Source organism: Petaurus breviceps, unplaced genomic scaffold (assembly GCF_028583685.1).
Source record: "Petaurus breviceps papuanus isolate PSGF00001 unplaced genomic scaffold, PetGlider_PUasm1.0 214, whole genome shotgun sequence".
Taxonomy (NCBI): domain Eukaryota; kingdom Metazoa; phylum Chordata; class Mammalia; order Diprotodontia; family Petauridae; genus Petaurus; species Petaurus breviceps.
In genome coordinates, this window is record NW_027185863.1 from 7,421,709 (window position 1) to 7,443,306 (window position 21,598).

Sequence of the window (21,598 nt, forward strand, 5' to 3'; positions counted from 1 at the left end):
GGTGGTGCCACGATTAGAATCAGACCTAGCAGCAGTAACACTAAAAGACTGCAGGTCTTGGAACACTATATATTGAAGAACAAAATAACTGGGGTTCCAGCTGAAAATATCATACCCAGCAAAGCTAAGCATAATCCTGAATAATAAAAAATGGATATTTAATGAACTGCCAGACTTTCAGGACTTTGTTAAAAAACAAAAGAAATCTGAACTTAATAGAAGATTTGACATACGAGAACCAAGAAGAATATTAGGTACATACCAAAAGCTAATTATAAGGAACTCAATAAGGATAGACTGTTTACCTTTCATGTGTGTAAGATGTAAAAAGTATGTCTAAGTTATTAGTGATTGGGTAGTTTGTAAGAAAGATTGAGGCAGACCTGAGTATGATATGACTTTAAAAAGTAAAACCATTTAGAAACAGCTAGAAAGAGTAATTATTTTATACAAATGAGGTGCAAGAAGAAGAACTGACACAAAGAAATGAGATGGCTGTTAGTTCTAGAAACCTGCTTTCATCAGGAATGGGTTCAAGAGGGAACAATGCATGTATATCCAGAAGAGGGTAAAGAGTCTTCTAAATTCAGAAAGAAATACAATACTAAGGGGATGGGGGGGGTGGGGGAAAGAGGATAAAGGAGAGATCTCTTGGGGGGTGAAGGAATAGGTCAAATCGGGATTGAGAAGGGAATGGAAAAGTGAGGGAGGGAATCTTGGGGGGGTTGGTTAAGTAATAGGAGGGTAATTTAACAGGTAGAAGTAAAGTAGAGGAGTCAGAAGGGATAGGAAATAAGAGATATGCACAAATATAAAAACAAATCAGTAGTTGAATTTATTAGGGAAAGTATATATCTATATATGTATGTATTTATATATGTAAGTGTATATATGTATATGTGTATCTCTATATCTATATCATATAAGTATATCTATGCTTAATTGGAGCCTTGGGTGGGGGGAGGGAGGGAGAAAGGGGGAAAAAGAACTGTAGCAGCAAGCACCCCAAGCGTCCTCAGGGTTTGCCGCCCATACAGGTTCTTGGATCTGCTTTGTTAAAGGAAAGCAACTCAAAATGGGTTAACAAGCTTACTTTAATCAGTCAGACATATATTGTTTACCTTGTTCAGGGGAAAAGGTCAGCACCCCAAACTTCAAAGTATACAGGCAGAATTATCAAGACAGAAACAGATCAAGTAGACAGCTTTCCAAACTGTCCAACCATTACATCCATACCCAGTCAACATCTGGGTTTCCACATCTGGGTTTTTCAAAGCTGGGGGGCTCAGGACAACGGCTTCCCAGAATACAGATCAAATCACAGAACACTTCTCAAAGTGAGCCCCCAAAACAAAGCTACACATCAGGGCTTATATAGCCTTCTCACTGGTCAATCAAGAAGTATCAACTGAAAAACAAGCCTCCCACCCCAGGCTTCAGGTGCACTTTAACCTGGGGCAGGGAAGATCTTCCAAATTTGCTTTCCCATTACAAGAACAAAGCAAAATGTGCACAGTAGAGAACAAAAGAAGACTAAGAAGGAAGCAAAGACAAGATGAACAGTTCTCAACACAATGCGTTCCTTGAAATGGGAATTTATTACTATATATTTTGAATCTTCTCTCTTACATTCTACTGTGCACATGACATGCTTTTTCCCCCTTTTCTTATTTTGTATTTAAGTTTCAATATTTAAGTTTATAATATTTCTTATTTTTCTTATTGTACATTTCAGTTTCAGTAATTAGAAAAAGAAAAAATATTTAGATTTGCAAGATTTTGATTTACATTCAGCTTTTGAGGGACATGCCTACTTGGGTATAATGATAGTTACCAAACATTTACTAAACCTCTACTGTGCTAGGTGCTGAGAGAGATACAAAGTTTAAATGAGACACAATCTTTGGTCCTGGGAGTTCCTCAACTGGGAATTTGCTAAACCAGTAAAATCATAGCTTGAGTTCCTACCCCTTTGATAGAGCCTCATGGATCACTTGGGTCTTCACATCTCTGTCTCAAGTAGGGTTATGGAGATGAGACCAGTATTTCCCAACTCCTTCCAATGTATAAGAAGTATAGGAGAGTTTTGAACATGTGACTTGTATGGCCCCAAGCACTAGGAAGCCCCCATATAGGAGTAAGCTGCTATTTAGGGCGATAGTATCTTTGAAGGTATCTGTGAATTATCCGCTTGGCTACATTTCCATGCTGCTAGGTATGATAAAAATCAGTGAATATTTTACAACTAAAATACACACATACACACATATACATAAACATGTGTGTAGTATATATATATGTATATATATATATATATATATATATATATGTTTTTTTCTTCTTTTGAAACTATCTGTGAGCAATCTCTTCAGGGCTAGATCTAGGCATTATTGACTTTGGAGGTTTCTCCATTTGTTCCTTTCCTCTCATTACTATTATCTCTCTTCTGGTTATCTGGTTATATGTTTTATTGTTGTCCCTCAACTGTCCAAGACACGTCCAAGTAGTTCTTCATCCCACGTCTGCGTATCCCAAGTAGTGGCCTCCATGTTTCCTTACCCCTCAGGCTATCAAAACTTGCCTGTCCTGTGCATAATTCCTTCTGTTCCTCCTCAAGCATCCATGCCAGATGTCTTATCTGATAAGCTAATTTATGCTAACATGATAATGGAGGCTAATGAATTAATGGGTTACCACTTCCAGATATTTTCATTGTAAATAACAGGTCTTCTGGAAACAACACCTTGGCCCAAAAGAGTTCCTCTTACCTTTAGGGTGAGAATTTCCGATAGTATTTTGGAGAGATATTTTTGGGAAGAGGATCTCTTAGCAACCCTAAAAAGAGTTCTTATAGGTGGCTCCTATTCTGATGTCATGGTCTTCTTTGAGAATGAAGGACAAACAGCAAATGATAATCCACAGGTATTCAAGGGCATTCTCACAAGTGAGCCCCTTGTTTGGGAATGTGTAGTATGAATGCATTTGACTGCAAAGCATTTGAATCTGAGGAATCTCCAACCAACCATTACAAACTGCCTCACTTAAATCCAGCTCACTTTCAAGTTAAGCCATCACCCTTGGTAATGCCATTGGTTCTCTTTGAAAACAACAATGAACAGTGCTCTAGTATAACTGGGATATGATTTACCCACACCTGGTCTGTGTGTAGATGGAGGAAACATAAAATCCTGTAATTTAGGGATCTGAATTGAATTGAATGAAATCACCTAATCCAATCACCTATCCAACGCTGGAATTTTCTCTTCAATAACCCTGACAGTGATCTAGTTTGAATACTTCCAGTGACAGGAAACTCACAACATCTTAATCCGTGGTTAGATCCCTGTAATTGTTAGAAAATTCTTCCTCATTCTGATTCTAACTCTGTCTCCACCTTACATCCTTCTGGCGTTGTCCTCTGAAGCTGTGCCGTATAAATCTAATCCCTCATGAAATCATAGTTTTTTATGAGTGGGGTGGAGGAAGGGAACAAATATTTAGTAAGCACCTTCTATTATCTCATTTTATCCTTACAACAACTCTGGGAGGTGCTGTTATTATCCCCATTTCACAGCTGAAGAGAGACAGACAGAGGTTAAATGACTTGCCCAGGGTAACACAGCTAGTAAGCATCTGAAGTCAAATTTGAACTCAGGTCTTCTTGATTCCAGGTCCAGCATTTTAAGCACTGTGGAAAAAAAGAAGACCCTGTATAATTCTCTTTGCATCTTGGTTTTCCCTTTAGAAAATGAGGGTGGCTGAACTAGAGGATTTCTAATGTCCCTTGAGACTTTATGATTCTATTTCCCAGAGTCCTTGCTTCTTCTTATATACTGAGATGTAAAGATAATCTCTCATAGTTGGAATACATTCTTCTTGGACCTCCCATTTATAAAGAGCCATCTTCTTGATAACTCTGTGAGACAGGTACTTTTTTCCGTTTTGCAGATGAAGATACTGAGGTTCAGAGAGGTTAAGTTATTTGCTCCTTGTCTCATAGCTGGTACTATCAATATCAGAGCTGCCCTGGAAAATGGAGCATCAGACTCTAATGTTCTTTCTACTGTATCATATTGATTCTTTTCTTTTTAGTATGTCAATAGTGTTTCTGTGTAGTTCTGCTGGACCCTTAACACTACCCAATAGGTTACAAGAGCTAGAAAAAAGGATGACCCCAAAGCACAGAGATGATGGGAGAGGATAATATCAGGGAAGGGACATGGCAAAGCTTATTTCTGTCTTGGGTACAAAGACACATGTCTAAGGAAGAGAGTTGGACTCAGTATATAACTATTGGCCTAGATCATATATCAACATTAGATTTTGGCACCTTTCCTTCCTGGTTTCCTTAATTAGCAAATGTCATTAACTTCAGTTTACAGATAATGTGTGGAGATTACTGGAGAAATGACAAAGCATCCACACTGTCTCTTAGAAAACCAACTTTATCTCAATGAATCTTCTTAATTCCAAAGTCTTCCCTTGCCATTTTCCCATATCTTTTTTTAAAAAATTATTACTACATCTGATGTTGCAAGCTCATAGTATCACCAGGCTAGTTTCCCTCAATGTTATATTTAATTTACAGTTTATACAGCAGTGTGTCTCTTTATACATAAATTACTAACAGTTTAATTAAGAAATTAAGTGTTCCTTTTGATGAATGACCACCTGTATTTTCCCCAATATAATTTTATCTTTAAAAAAATTGGTAAAAGCTTTCCTATTTTTTCTCCCTGAATTCAACTACATGTTCTTCCTTTCCTCTCAGTCTCTTTCAAATTATATTGTGTGTGTGTGTGCGTGCACGCGCGCGTAAACTCACCAATATTTTGTTCCCAATTCCCTGCCCAACCATTCTGTGTACCCAACATACTGATCTTGGGAAACTGACAACATATATACTTCTCAGTATTAAAAGTGTCTAGTTAAGAAGCAGTGGATTTAAGCAGTCTATTTTTAGCTAGATTATTAGAGTCATTATTTTTCTTTCTCTTTTTTTTTTGGAGGGGGGAAAGCAAGGCAATTGGGGTTAAGTGACTTGCCCAAGGTCATACAGCTAGTAGGATGTATCAAGTGTCTTAGGCTAGATTTGAATTGAGATCCTCCTGACTCCAGACTCTGTGCTCTATTCACTGGGCTACCTACCTGCCCCAAGTAATTGCTTTTCTTCTTAAAATTATAAATGTATTAACCAAAATTTTTTTAGATCAATAAGAATACACATAAGTATTCAAAATAAGGAACAAAATCATAAATGAAATCACAGTGATTCCTTCTCCATGGATCTAACTGAACAAGGTGACCTCTCTGATGTTGGAATTAAGGATTTATTTTAGGACTGACCCAGGCTACTGCATATTGCTTTAATCTTTCTGAACAAAGGTAGTGAGATAATATTTGTAAAGTGGTTTGCAAACTTTAAAGTTATATATAAATGCTAGCTATTAGTAGTAGTGGTGAAGGTAATTGACATTTTTGTATTGTCACATCTAATCATCGGATTCAATGGCTTCTTAGGTCTTTTCTGTAGAGGGTTGGAAGAGACCTAAGAAGCCATTGAATCCGATGATTAGATGTAACAATACCTGTGTGAGAGAAAAAAGATGGAGTGTGTTATTTGGACTTGATGGTTTTTAGGAAATATTGGTGATAAATGTATACTCCCAGGAGGGCAGCTTGGTAGAACAGCGGATAGAGTTCTGGGTTTGGAGTCAGGAGGACATGAGTTCAAATATGACCTCAGACACTTACTAGTTGTATGACCCTGGGCAAGTCACTTAACCCTGTTTGCCTCAGTTCCCTCATTTGTAAAATGAGCTAGAGAAGGAAATGGAAAACTACTACTACTAGTAGTAGACCCCAAAGGGGTCATAAACAGTGAAATCTGACATAAATGACTGAACAACTATGCTCCAGGGAAGAATAGAGACTACCTTCCCAACTGAACCCCAGAACATTCTCCCATGAGGGTTCCTTTACCCTCTCATTGGCCTGTATGTATTGTCAAACTTTGGTCCTTATTAAGAGAGTAAAAAAATTTTCCCAGTAGGAGTCCACAAACATTTGTTAAGTTCCTACTATATTCTAGGCACTGAGCTAAGTACAGGGCATACAAAGACAAAATCAAAATGGTCCTTGTCTTCAAGGAATTTATATTATAATTGGAGAAATAACATACACACATATGTATATACGCATGTATGTGTGGTTTTGTATGTATACATATAAATACATATATAAATACACACACACAATAAATGTAGCCTTTATAAACTCTGAGGACACTTATCATGGCTTTCATTTTCATTGAGTTGGGTCCCTAGGGCAAAGCTTACTTCAGAGTTCTAGGCATACCCCCAAGGGATTGTGGATCTCTTCCCTAATACCATCAACTTAAGACCCCGTTCTAATGTTTTTAATTGACTTATTCAACCATTTTATTTAAATTTTTTATAATTTAGCTTTTTTTTCCATTTTAAGTTCCTCGCTGTCTCCCTCCCTCTCTCCTTCCACCTCCCACACTAGAGGAGGCTTCCATTTGACACAGTATGCACACACACATATGTGTGTATATATACATGTATTATATATATATATATATATATATATATGTAAAAGCATACCATACATACTCCTATTTAGCAGTCCTTTCTTTGGAGGGGGATAGCATTTTCCTTCATAGGTCCTTTGTAGTTGATTTGAGTATCTATAATAAATATTTATGGATATAAAGATAACATATTAATGCTATTTATTAATAATTAATTATTATGACCCAGAATAAGTCATTCCCAATTATTATTTAAGCTATATTGCTGTTACTGTATACAGCATTCTCTTGGTCCTGCCTATTTCACTTTTCATTATTTTGTTTCATTCAAGTCTTTCTACATTTTTCTAAAATCAACCTGATCATCATTTCTTACAGCGCAGTGGTAATCTATCCCAATCACATACCACAACTTGTTTAGTCATTCCCCAATTGATAGGCTTCTTCTCTATTTCCAATTCCTTGCTACCACAGAGAGCTGCTACAAATGTTTTAGAACATGCAGGTTCTTTTCCTTTTTCCCTGATCATCTTGGGAAACAGATCTAATAGTGGTATCACTGGGTCCAGAGGTTATACACAATTTTATAACTCCTTGGCAGAATTCCAGATTGCTCTCTAAAATGATCAAATAGATTCACAGTTCCACCAATAATGTATTAGTATCTCATGATGTACTTTCTCCAATATCAAGCACCCATTACTGCTATTATCTCCCTTATGCTATTGATAACCTTTAGTGATTAGTGCTCTTGTTTCTTTTAATCAGTCAATTAACCAATCAATAAACATTTATTAATTTTCTACTATGTGCCAGACACTATGCTAAATGCTTAACCATTTATTATAAGTTAGGTCTTACAAAGATTTTTTTTTTTTGCTTTTTGGAGGGCAATTGGGGTTAAGCAACTTGCCCAAGGTCACAGCTAGTTGTTGTGTTAAGTATCTGAGACGGGATTTGAACTCAGGTCCTCCTCATTCGAGGGCCGGTGCTCTACTCACTGTGCCACCTAGCCGCCCCTACAAAGAAATTTTTACCGAGAAGCTATAGCAAGAATAGATGTACAAATATTTTCCCCAACATGCTATGCCATGATCTCCCCTATAATATCTTGGTCCCTAGGGAGAGTGAGGAGAAACTTAGAGCAGTTTCTTTTCCCCACCACGTTTGTTACACTCCCTTTGACCCACTTCTATGCTGGTCTTTCAGGACTTCCCTCTCAGTAGCCTTACGTGAGGTTTGCTCCGTCTGGCATGGATTCTGGATCCCTTTCTGACAACTCGCTCTCCTGATCTTTTGAAGTTCATAGGGCAGACTAGTGTGAATTCTTCCCTTAAGAGCAGGAAAGAACAAAGTCAAAGGCAAAAACAAGAGGCCTTCATTCGCAAACCTTCTCACTCTAGCTATGGGCTTATAGCATGTCTTTATTGTTGCAGCCAGGGAGGAAAGAGGGTCAGCTCTTTCACACAGTCCATGTTTTTTTATCAGCATTATCAGTTCCAAAGGAGTAGCCAAGTGAAAAGTCTTCTTTCTTGAAGTAAGCAGACCGGAAACTGTGCTTGCTCATACTTCAAAGGCCTTGTGGAACTTGTATCAGGCTGAGTGAGCTAGCCTTGGGCAGGGAGGGCATTAGTAAGTGAGGAGGAGCCAGGAAAGGCCTCCTTCATAGTCTTGACAGAAGCTGGGGGATTCCAAGAGGTGGCCAAAAGTGCAAAGGCATTGAGATAGGAGGAGGAGGATGACAGGAATGTTTGCCTCCCAGCTTGCCTGGCTTCCTTCAAGATTCAGTTCAAATTCCACCTTCTGCAAGATGCTTTCCTCATCCCATTCCCCAATTTTCAGTGTATTATCTCTGAAATTGTCTTCTATTTTTATACTGTGTGTATCATTATTTTCATGTGGTCACACTCATTGGAATGCAAACTCCTTGAATGTATGGACTTTTCATCTCTTTTTTTGTATTTTTATCTTTCTTGTATCCCTAGTACTTAGCACAATGTCAGGCACATAGCAAGCCCTTAATAAATGCTTGTTGACTAAATGACTGACTGGGAATTGGCTGAATAGTAGAGTGAATTGAGAGGGGGAGTGAGAATGTACAACATGACTAGAAAAATCAGTTGGGGTCAGGTTGTGAAGACTCTTACATACAAAAGAGAGAACTTTTATGTTTGATCCTAGAGGTGACAGGAAGCCACTAGAGTTTACAATCAGAATTGTGCTTTGGGGAAATCACTTTGGCAGTTGAATGGAAGATGAATTAGAGGAGAGATGAGTTAGGAAGATGAGTTAGGAGGCTATTGTAGTAGTAGATGAAAGGTGAAGAGGGCCTACACTTGAGTGATTGTACTGTTTGAGTGAAGAGAAGTCAGGGGAAAGAAAGCTAAATTCAATAAATCTAGCAAACATTTATTAAGCACCTACTGTATACTTAGCCCTGGCTATTTAAGACCCACATTTTTGGTTGTAAATGTCATCTCTACTTGAACACTCCTTATATGTTTCATATTAAACATGTTTAAAACAGCCTATTTTTCCTTATGAGTTTCCTGTTTTTGTTTGTGGCACTACCATGTTCATCTCAGTGATATTTTTAATTCTTCCTCTTAGTCATCTCTTGGAACAGCAGTTACCAAGTCCTATCATCAAGTCACCTTCATGATATCTCATAGTACTGGTTTTTGTAACCATCCATGTGGATTATTACAATAGTCTGCTAATAGTCTTCTCTCCTTCCCTCTGTGCCCTCCAAATCACCTGTCATAATTTTGATGGAACTTCTCATCTCATTGATGTGGATACTATCCTTGATAATTTGGACTGCGATACATCTCTTGTTCCCCCTACATGACAGAACTATATTCTTTTGAGATCATATATTTCTGATGATATCCCTTTCACTGCTTCTCTAATGCAATTCTTCATCGGTAGCATGTTGCAGGGCAGCTGGGTGGCACAGTGGAGAGTGTGCTGGGCCTGGAGGCAGGAAGACACGTCTTCCTGAAACCAAATCCAACCTCAGACACTTCTTACAAGTTGTGTGACCCTGGGCAAGTCAATTAAACCTGTATGCCTTACTTTCCTCATCTGTAAAATGAGCTGGAGAAGGAAATGGCAAATCACTCAAGTATTTTTGCCAAGAAAACTCCAAATGGGGTCACAAAGAGTCAGACATGACTGAAAAATGACTGAATGACATATTCACCACAAATTTCTCCATGTCCTTCTAGGTGACCTGTCATCTTATTTCTTCGGAGACAGTTGCATTCTATGACTTGAAGACATACAGCATTTTGGAAGAATATTAATGCTAATAGCATTTGGTGAGTCTTTGTTTAGGGAGAATCTTTAGGTTATTAAAAGCACTAAAGAATTTCCCAAGGTCTTCTGTCCTCATCTGTGGCCGGAGCAATATCTGTTAAGTAGGCTTGGATAATTTTTCTTAAGCAGTTACTGGGCTGAAAGCCTTTTTTGGATTTAATTGGCTCAACAGACTAAGCTTAGGGCATTGTGGTAACTTCCTAGTGTTCCAAGTCCAAAAGCCAGAACATGAAAAGTCAGGAACTTCTTCCTTTGACATCGGGCCAACAATCCAGAATGGCTAACACAGAGATGGGGATACTATGCTCAACTGAATCAATTCAGTATCCTTGCTAAGAATCCATTCTATGCTATGGCTAAGTAAACCTCACTTTAAAGGTTCATTGGTAGATGTTTTATGAGTCTCATTTTGTCCATTTCCAAACCTGAAGCACCAGACATGTCTGAATCAGGTTGGGATAACATCAGCCTGTTTAATTCCAGACTCAGCTTACTGACCATCTATAGTATTTGTTGAAGATAAACGTACTGATGGATACATATCCAACTGCACATGGTAGCTTGAACAATTGGCATTTCATATCATTTGATTTTTCCAGTGTGGATAGTAAGGTCAAACTCTTTTGAGTGTGTGTGGATCTCATTCAGTTACCTCCACAATCTTCTGGGGGCATAATACAATAATCAGTGTAGAATCACTAGCAAAAGGAAGTGTCCAGAGGACCTTGTCATATGATCGTCATCATAATGATGACGATGGTAATAGTTAACATTTATATGACACTTACTCTGTGCCAGGCACTGTGCTAAGTGCTTTATAATTATTGTTTCATTTGACCCTCACTATAACCGTAGGTACTCCATTTTATAGATGAGAAAACTGAGCCAAACAGAAGTAAAGTGACTTGCCTGTTGTCAAACAGCTAGTAAATGTCTGATGACTCCAGGTCCAATGCTCTGTCCACTAAATTACTTAGTGCGTACATATGTATATATACATACACATAGATATGTATATGCATGTGGGTGTGTTGTCATTCAATCATTTTTTAGTTGTATCTGACTCTTTATGATCCCATTTGGGGTTTTCTGGGCAAAGATACTGGAGTAGTTTGCCATTTCCTTCTCCAGTTCATTTTACAGATGAGGAAACTGAATCAAACAGGGTTAAGTGACTTGCCCAGGGTCACACAGCTAGTAAGTGTCTAAAACTGCATTTGAATGCAAGGAGATGTATCTTCCTGCCTCCAGGCCCAGCATTCTCTCCCTGGTGCCACCTAGCTGCTCTGTGTGTATATACATATATGTGTGCATGTTTGTATATATTATGTATGTATATATGTGTAAAATTTCATATATATAAATTCTCTCTCTCTCTCTCCCTATCTCAGTCTCTGTTTCTCTCTCTGTCTCTCAGCTCTTTCTTTTGGACTTTAAATCTTCTCCATGAAAGCACTTTGTGAAAGCATTTATCTCCCCATTTCATGTTCATCAAATATCTTTGTTATTTGGTCTTTCAAGAAACCTTATATGATTTTTGACATGTATGAACGATACTATGTTGGAAGAGAGCCTTTAAAGCAGAATTTCGCTTTATCCAGTTAAATGCCTTTTTATATAGCCCATAAACAATCAGCACAGGGGGTGGGAGGTGGAATTTTTAAACATTCTTTAAATCTTTTACTGAATTGGGTAAATGTAAAGTTGTGATCTGATGTAGAATATCATTTATAAAAGTTTGCCTAAATGTTTCCTTTTTCATCAAGCATGCTTTCAATGCATGTACAGATTATTCTAGTAAAGATATTATGAAGTTGGGAAAGTAGGGAAACAGGTCAGTAGTTATGATGTTTTCTTGGTTACATTTTTTTTTTTAATAATAAGGTCTATATCCCCGCCTCCCCTCCCCCCCAGCATTTGTTATCGTTTTCTCTTTCATACAGATTGAGAATCATTTCTTTTATGCCTCCAAAATTCTTCTTGTTTCCAGCACAGACTTCCTCTGTGTATATTTGGCTTGTCTCAAATATTCTCTTTCCTTCTTGTTTTTTTTTTAATAGTGCAAATGTGGTGGTTCCTCTGTCATTAATGAAGAAAATAATTTGTTACAGAAATCTTGACAGAGCTTTTGCATTTTCAACTATTTTCTTCTTTCTTTTTCATCCTTCTATATCTCCAGGAAGATTTTGCTATTTTAGTGTCTTGTCTTGCTTTCTTTTAATTTGTTTTTCTCCTCCATTGTTGTTTTATGAAACTGCTCATAATTTTCCAGAGTTCTCCATAAGATTTTTCAAACGAGTAGAAATTCTAAACTTTTGTTACCAGTGGCTGCCATATCTTTAGAGATAAAGAGATTTCTGTTCTCATAGTGATTCATTTCCATAGATTTAAATGTCCCTTAGGATGTAGTGATAGCCTGTGTTAATATCTGTTCTTTTATCCTTTCCCCATTTTTTCAGCACCAATAGCCTTTAAAATTAGGTTGAAGTGGTAGTCATTGCATAGCAATATCTCCTCATTTTCATTCTTTCATTTAATTACATCCCTTTTTTCTAACAAACTGGTAGTCTCATTGAACATAGATGGTTGATCCAGAAATAACTAACACATAAGTAAACAATTATTTCCTGTCTCTTAAAATAGTAAAGTTCTTTATGATGTTATTTGGTGTTTATTGTGCCCCATGCCTCATATTTATGATATGTAGATGTAAGGCTATTACAAGCATGATTTGCTTCTGAACCATGTTTTCCAACATTTTTCACTATCTCCCCTCAATTTATGCCCACTACTTGTATATTCAAGCCATCAAACACCAAGAATGTGTTGATTTAATTTGGAAGGTTTTCTCAAGTTCATATTAGAGCTTCTTTATCTCCTAAAATTCTACAAGAGATATCGGAATAGATGCTATTATTATTATTATTATTATTGCCTTTTGGAGGGCAATTGGGGTTAAGTAACTTGACCAAAGTTACACAGCTAGTGTTTTTGTGTGGGTGTTAAGTGTCTGAGGCCAGAACCGAACTTGGGTCCTCCTCACTCTGGGGCCAGCGCTTTACTCACTGCGCTACCTAGCCGCCCCTAGAAGCGATAATTATTTCCATGGCAGCCTTTTGACCAATGCTTATCATGGCACTATAATACAAGATGACCAGCTATCCTATGAAATGTTGTTCCTTGTTGCTCTTGAAAGAGTGGTAAAGCCAAGTCTTTCATTTATTTATTTATTTATTTTTCCAAAGAGAACCCGTGAGCCATCCTTCAATCCTTCCAAACTTCCTTTCACTGACTAGGAGCTTGCATTTAGAACACCAACAGCTAATATTGTATTCATAGATGGTCTAAAAACTGTTGGAACCTTTTGTTCCCCCTTCTACCCCGCTAGCACCACTAGCCCTGCCAGTATGCATGTACCACAACACTCCTCTGCCTGCCCCCCCCACCTCCATCAGTGTATAAGGTCCATGAGGGCAGGGAACATGTCTTATATAAATGATGTATTTCCTTAGCATCTAGAACCACAGTTTTAAGAAAGATTTGTTGAATTAATGCCTTGCCCTCCTACTCACAACATTGCCTTCTCCCTCTCTTTTTTTGCTTTATAATCTGTCAGGAAAGAGCTTATAAAGTGCAACAGAGGTTTCCAAAACTATAGGCCTGACAGACTTGCCAAAGATCTATGTTTCATTGCATCACCAGCAAGGGAACTGCTTGCTACCAGCAACAAACTCTTCCTTGTGACTTTAGATGAGAGACTCTATTTTATTAATTTTCACCTGGAGTTTGATTAGTTGTTCCTTATTAGGAAAGGTCCTTCAGAATTTCAGTTACACATGAGTGGCTCATGAGGACACCTAGAAAAGACAAGAATGACCTGGCAATAGAACCATCAGAGTAAAAATGCCCTGAGCAATGGGACGCCACCAGGGGATTGCATTCGGTTCTGTGGAGAGTCAAAGATATGAATTGGATCTGGGCTTTTTCCTTGAGGAACTTACAGTCTAACTTCCTCCCTCCTAGAGGCTTGCTGATGAGGACTGAGGCTAAAACAGGGTGGGTCCAGGTGGTTCACAGAAGTTAGTCTGGAGGAGAAGTCCAAGTGAGGCAAATATCCCACCAAAGGGGAACTTTGGGGAGGGTAGTTGTCCTGGCTTGTCTATTGGGTGGGTAAAAAGTTAAACAGCTGGAAGAGATGTCTTCTAATTGGTGGGGAAGGTGAAAGGATGCAAGAGGGTAGCTGAATGGCTGAATTTGCCTTCTGTAGCAGCATGGTTGGTGGATAGTCTTGTAGCTGCCACTTATGTGTTATAGCACCAATTCGATATTTATCACATGTATAGTGGCTATGAATATGCTGACATGATTCTGAATTGTAAAATATAACAGATTCTCCACATGGAAGATAGAACCAAAACATTTATTCAACGACCACGTAGTGCCAACGCAACATTCACAGTGCCAATGGCAATTGTAAATATGCCAGCATAGTGCTCAATTACAAAATATAACAGACTTTCCACATAGAAGACAGAAACAAAATATTTATTCAGATACCAGAAAACCAAATCCCAACACCAAAAAACCGAATCCTTCATAGCAACATAGAAGTTAATATACCACAATGTAGCAGAGAGTTATTTCATCTGCCTTCCCACAAATCAACACAAGTCTAGCTGTCACAGCAGGTAGCAAACAACATTTATTCACAAGCCTAACTGATTCCCTCAGGTATGTCCTTTCCTCCTTCTGTCTCTGACTGCTCTGACTCCCAGCTTTCTGTGGCCTCTGCTCCACTTCAGCAAACTCCTCCCACCACCGGCTCCATGTGACTCCATTCAGCCTATCAGGGGGCAGGGAATATCTTCAAAGCAGGGAAAGTCTTCAAATTCCCTTAAGCTTATTAAGGGGCAGGGAAGCTCTTCAAATTCCCATTTCCATCACACCAGAAAGCCACATCCATCATAGCAACAAAGAAATCTATACACAACAACACTGCAGAGGGCACCACCATTCCCAAGGCCTCCCCCTGCTAGGTGCCTCCCACAAACAAACACTCACAGCTGGCTGCCTGCTTCCTCTCTCTCCCTCAGCTCTAACTGCTCTGGCCTTCCTCTGGGCTCTGCTCCACCCTTCCTGCTCCACCCATTCAGCAAGCTCCTCCTACCATAGACTCATGTGACTCAGGTTTCCATGTGACTTAAGCAGGTCACATGGGCCTGTTAATGGATGGAAAAGACCTCATTTACATTAGAAATACATTGACAATACATGTGTGTTTCGCCCTGTGCCACCCTGCACTTAGGTACCATTGTATCCTGAAATAGTCCTGGGCCTCAGAACTTATTTTTTCAAGGGAGAATTCCGTGTCCCTACCACCTTCAGGTGAAGAGGCTGGATTTTGTAGGGACCTGCAGGGGAAGCTTCGAGTAATGTCAGAAAGGCAGTTACCTCTCCAAGGATGGGAAGGGCCAGGTTTCATCTGCTCTAGCTCTACATCCTGGGCGGGGGGGCAGGGTAGATCCTATACCTTCTCTGGCACATTATATACTCACAGCTGATGTACATAGGAGTCCAAAACCTGCAAAGGCTGGGATTCTGTGGGAGAGCTTCCATGTTGCAAGCAGATAAGAGCCTGATTTATGAGGATTGATGATAATAGTAGACAGTGCTTTAAGATTTGCAAAGTACTTCATACGTGTTGATTTGAGTTCCACAGTAACTTTGTGAGGAGCTGCTATTATATATTTTTTTCTTTTTGCAGGGGGGAAGGTAGGGCAGTTGGGGTTTAGTGACTTGCCCAAGGTCACAAGGCTAGTTTTTATGTTAAGTGTCTGAGGTCAGATTTGAACTCAGGTCCTCCTGACTCCAGGGCCGGTGCTCTACTCACTGAGCCACCTAGCTGCACCGGGAGCTACTATTTATCTCAGTTGTGTAGATAAAGAAACTGAGACTGAGGGAGGTTAAGTGACTTGCTCATGCTCACACAGCTAGTAAGTGTTCAAATTAGGTTTTGAACTCAGGTCCTTTTAATGCTAAGGCCAACACTGTCTGCTGGGCTACCTAGCTGCCTTAATGCAGATGGAGATGCAGGACTCCAATTGTGAATTCTTCCTACTGCCAGTGTGTCCCTAACCTGATCTTAAATTTCAGGTTTGGGGATATTTAATTTTTCCCCTTGCCCCTTCCTTTTCCCCTTCTCCTCCCCCTCCCATTCCTTTTCCCCTCCTTCTTCCTCCTTCTCCTTTTCTTTCTCTTCTTCCTCTTCCTTCTCCTTCTTTTCCTTCTCTTTGTCCTCTTTTTTTTTTTTTTAAAGCAAAGTGTGAGTAAGGGACCATGTTTTTTCTTTTTTTTCCTTTGTATTCCCAGTGCTTAGCACAGTGCCTGAAACATAACAATTATATAATAAATACTTATAGAACAACTATGAATGACTTAGATTTTAGCTCTCTTACTACTATCCTTGTGACCTTGCATGAGTTACTTTAATTCTCTGCACCTCTGTTTACTTTTTGGTAAAATAAGTGGGTTGGATTAAATGAACTCTAAAGGGTTTTCTTAATGACATGATAAGGGAAGGTGCTGATGGATGACAGTTGTTAAGTTTTCCTTTTAATTGGGCACATGGGCCGTGTATACATGCTGCCTCAATTCTAGAATCAAATGCACAATAATATATGGGCACAAAAATGTTCTAGCAAAGGATATCAGGAGAAAGGCATTCAAGTGAGATGGCAGTGTTACATGAGGAAGGGGGAGAGGGCAGACAGAACTATTTATTTAGCTCTTTGCTGGCTGAGCTGGAATGAATTTTCATTACTGCCTTGCAGAGTAAGGTTTCTCTGGTCCATGGAGCTTAAAACCAGACTCTTCGGAACCATTTTTGTCTTGGCTGGTTTATATGAAGATAGATTGTGGACATTCATAAACATCTTATGGAGTGGGCTAAGGATAAATATCAAATAAAAGATAAGCTTTCCTTATATTATGTTTTTACTAAACAGAATTTTAGTGTCTACACATTTTTTTTTATGTGACTAAAGAGAAAATGATTTCCATTATAAGGTTGCCAGCCCAGGGAACTGAGTCTTTTATTGGAGTTTATGGGAATCACTTTGGAAGTCAAGTCTGCCAGGTCATCTGTGAGTATTTTCGAGCACCCAGTAGGGTGCTGTTTTCTACCAGGTGTGTTGGCTGGAGAAATGGAGGCCCAGTGTTGGTCTTGAAACGAAAATGCTTCTTTTGTGGTCTCAGTTGGGAAAGGGAAGGTGTTTTCTTTAGGTTTCCCAGAAAAATCTCTGTATTGGGGTGTATAGGATGCTCAGCTCCAGCTGGACTGGAAACTTTTTCAGCCTTCTGCTCTGATCTTTCTCGAAGTGACCTCCCTCAGAGTTTCTCTCCCACAGCTTTATTTAATTTATTTTTTCAATTTCTGAACTTAAGCATCAACTGAAAAGAGCACTTCCATATGCACAATAGAACAGAAAGAGTTGTCATTAAATTATCAATCTCTGCCATAAAAGCTTTTCTTTTTAAGTATATAATAAATGGAATCTGTAACTTTCAAAGCTGTCCTGCTTGTCTGTGATTCCTTTTGGCTTTCTTCCTATTCTCCTATCTTACTCTTTCTTTCTTTCTCTCTCTTCCTCCCTCCCTTCCTTCCTTCCTTCCTTCCTTCCTTCCTTCCTTCCTTCCTTCCTTCCTTCCTTCCTTCCTTCCTTCCTTCCTTCCTTCCTTCCTTCCTTCCTTCCTTCCTTCTTTCCTTCCTTCCTTCCTTCCTTCCTTTTTTGTTTTCTTCATCAACTCTCTCCCAATCCCCAACTCCCACTCCCCCACCTCTTTACCTGGCACACAATGGTTCCTTATTAGATACTTGTGGATGGATTGATTGTTCTCACTGAAACATACAGCTTCAAAGGGTTATATGACTCTTGTACAAGGAACAAATGAGATAATTTACAAAGTGTTTTGCACAGTATTAGCTGCTATTATCATTATCATAATCATTATTATTCACTGTAATTGCTAGATTTCTCTCCATGTTCCCATGATCATGACCAGTCTACCAGGCCAGGATCTCAACCTCCAAGCTGGCAAACATCATCCCTGAGGCTATTTCTTGGTCTTCTTAATAGACTGGGAGAATTGTAGACACTTGTTTTCCCTTGTAGTTTCTGGGAACAGTAGTTTCTACCTTTCCTTGTCTTGGTGCCACAGCTTCACAGACTCTTTACACTTTGCCTGATATCTTCCCCCACCCCAGTTTGTGCACATCCCCTCTCTTCATCCCAGATTCCATTATGGTAGCGTTATTTTTCAAGGGAGAAGTGTGAAAAAAACAACCCCAAACCAAAACTATATATACTTTCCCTTTGCAAAACCCAAGGAAAACAAAACTTTTATTCTATTTTTTGGGGGGGTATATTTGTGTGTATATATATATATATATATACACACACACACACACATATACAAACACACATACATATACGTATATGTATATGTATATGTATATGTATATAAACACATTTGTGGAAAAACATCCCTGGGGGATGAGGGACTGCTTCTTTTTTGGGGGGGGAGAGGCAAAGGCAGGGCAATTGGGGTTAAGTGACTTGCCCAAGGTCACATGGCTAGTTTTTGTGTTAAGTGTCTGAGGCTGGATTTGAACTCAGGTCCTCCTGGCTCCAGGGCCAGTGCTCTATTCACTGCATCACCTACCTGCCCCCCTCCCGTTTGTTTGTTTTTTGAGGTATTGCTTCTACAAACAGGTGGCATAGTGAATACAGTGCTAGACCTGGAGTCAGGAAGCCCTGACTTAAAATCCTGCCTCACATAGTTGCTAACTATGTGACCCTTGGCAGGTTACTTAACATTGCTCAGCCTGTTTCTTCATCTGAATAATGTGCATAATAACAGGATCTACTCCACAGGATTATCTCGAGGTATTGTGGTACAGAGGAATTAATATCATCTCTAGAGTCAGAGAACTTGTGCTGAGATGCCATTCCTTTTATTTATTTCCTGTGTAATCTTCGACAAATTACTTAAACATCTTGGACCTCATCTGTCAAATGAAATGGTTGGACTAGGTGGTTTCTGAAGTTTCTTCCAGCTCTAGGTCAATGTTCCCATGATATCCTATGAAATGAGTTAATATATTTAAAGTGTTTTGTGAATCATCAAGTATTATATAAATGTTAGCTATTATCATTATTAATTACTATTCTACAGCTGAATTCCAAAGGCTTTACCAAAGTTTTTTTTTCCCTTTCCCCTCAATTATATGCAGTTTCACTGGGTTGTGCGTGATAATACATGAACTGTATCAATCCTAAAATATATTAGGGCCTCCTTAATAAAATTCATAATTATTTAAGAGACATCAGCCTAACAACCTATAACAAAAAACTAAATAGATGAAAAATGCTCATTGCCAGATTATGAGAGGACATTTGAAGTCAGTTCATTGACTCAGCTTCTCAATGGAAATGTCTGAGGCAGATGCTACAGCTGGATATTGGGTCCAGAATCAAAAAGGAGGAAGAGAGTAGTCTAAGTTGCATTTGGGGAATTGTGCAGTGCTTCCAATGATCCAGAGCTCCTTTCTGGTGTCAAAAACCAACAAAGAAACATGTTTTCAACCCAATGTACACCCTGTAATTGTGGATCCCATTTAGGAGGCTCTGCAGTGTTCTGGGCCTTGATGCAGTGAGAGAAATAAGTATTATAGTAATTTTTTTAGTAGCTTTTTATTAGCACAGTAACAAAGGCAGACTGAAATAGTCCCCATAACATAGAACCAATCCACTGACTCCTATTCCACACCTTACACTTCAACAGCTTAAGGCATTTCACTACCGGTTTCTCTAAGTCCTAATTAAAACATCTAAGCTTTTCACACTAAAGTAGACTGGCATATAAAATAAAATACATTAACTACTCATTTCCTATATGGTGCCATATATCCACTTGTCCATATTATATCTCATGAGATGACAGTCTCTAAAAAGCAACTGTTAAATATCAATGTTCCTTCTCACGGGGGGGGAACCAACATCTTTTTACCAAAAAAAAAAAAGGAAAAAAAGGTTGTCTTGGAAGGACTTTCCATCAATACCGTGTGTACCTGTACAAAATTAAGATGTTTTTCATCTTTTACATATTTCAAGCAACAGAACTCGAATGTCTTAAGTGGACATTCTTTTCTGTGCTAGATCTGAGCTAATATTGCAGAACTAATGACAGTCTTCAAAGATGCTATTACCCATTCTAACTGTCTACTGTAGCAAGAAGATGCCTTAAGCTACAATGACAAAATCTTAGGAAATAAAAGACTGAATAAAATCTGTTATAGAAACACCTTACTCTTTGTCAGCTCTCACCCTCTCCCCACCCTTTCAAAATCATAAGCAGATCTTTCCATCACAGACAAACAATGTAAATTTGGCGAAAACCCAATTTATGTAGCATATCTCTTGGTCCACCGCCTGGCCATTCTGTCGTGTTCTGCTCCTTGGTCATGTACTGAGTGGCGATACTTCCCACTAAGGGGTCAGCAGGGTTGCAGTCAGTGAGCAGGGAGCAGATGGTGAGGGCCAGGCTCCAGCTGTCCTTCAGGACGTCCAAACAGATCACCCCTTGGCTATTGATGTTAGTGAGAAATTCTCGTTCAGAATGTGACCTTTGGAGGCTTGAAGGGATACTCTGGTGTGAAGCTGATGTCCAGGAAGAAGACGCCCCCCTCATAGACTGACCCTGGAGGCCCCACAATAGTTGATCTTCATTTGTAGGTGTTGTCACCTTTGGGACCAGCACTACAGTTGGGAGGTGGGTCTAAGGTGACGTCCGCCTGTTCCTTCTCAATCCTCTTGGCGCTGGTGGAGAGGAGCTTGGAGTTCTTGCTCATGCTGACTTTGCTCTCCTTCTTCTTGGGGGGTGGTGTTCCTTTCTTTCTCAGTCTGTTGGTTGGAAGATGAGGATAAGGAGGAACTGGTGTTGGCTCTTGAACCTTCATCCAACATAGTGAATTTGTGTCTGGCTGCTCAGGCCGGGCCACTGCTGCCACCACCCCACAGTAATTCTTAAAGGGAGCAACGAGGGTAGCACAGTAGATATGGATGTTGGATGGACCTGGAGTTAGGAAGAGTCTTCTTTATGAATTCAAATCTGGTCTCATATATTGACTAGCATTGTGACCTTAGGCACTGACCTCTGTTTGCCAAAGTTTCCTCATCTGTAAAATGAGCTGGAGAAGGAAATGGCAAACCACTCCAGTATCTTTGCCAAGAAAACCCCTAATGGGGTCACAAAGAGTCTAACACAACTGAAAATAAAAAAAGATTGGACAATTCTTAAAGATCATCAAGCAAGAAGGAGTTGTAATTGGCATATGTAGAGGGAGTACCTATAAAGATGAAAATTCATATCCTTAAGTAATGAAGTATTTAATACTATCTAAACCTTTCTGGGAATTTCTTTTTCTCATTCCTGGTCTTTTCTATGCTCTAATCGGTAGCCTAAATAGAATTCACTAGTTTCAACTAGTGCTGCTTCTCCCTTTAAATGTAAAAATGTGTTACAGTAAGCATTATTAAGTTTAAGCTCAATTTCTTTTCCTAGGCCTCCCTTGGGTTCACATCAGGCAAGTTGTAATGGACTTGCCATATTGAGCCATCAACCTCCCATGGCCCACAGTTCTTTCCTCCATTTGTTGGTATTATC

At 39.2% G+C, this 21,598-nt stretch overlaps 1 pseudogene; it reads right to left on the reverse strand.

Annotated features, from left to right (window-relative positions):
• Nucleotides 1-20,275: 20,275 nt before the first annotated feature.
• Nucleotides 20,276-20,898, reverse strand: LOC138165668 (ubiquitin-conjugating enzyme E2 E1-like; annotated as a pseudogene).
• Nucleotides 20,899-21,598: the final 700 nt, after the last annotated feature.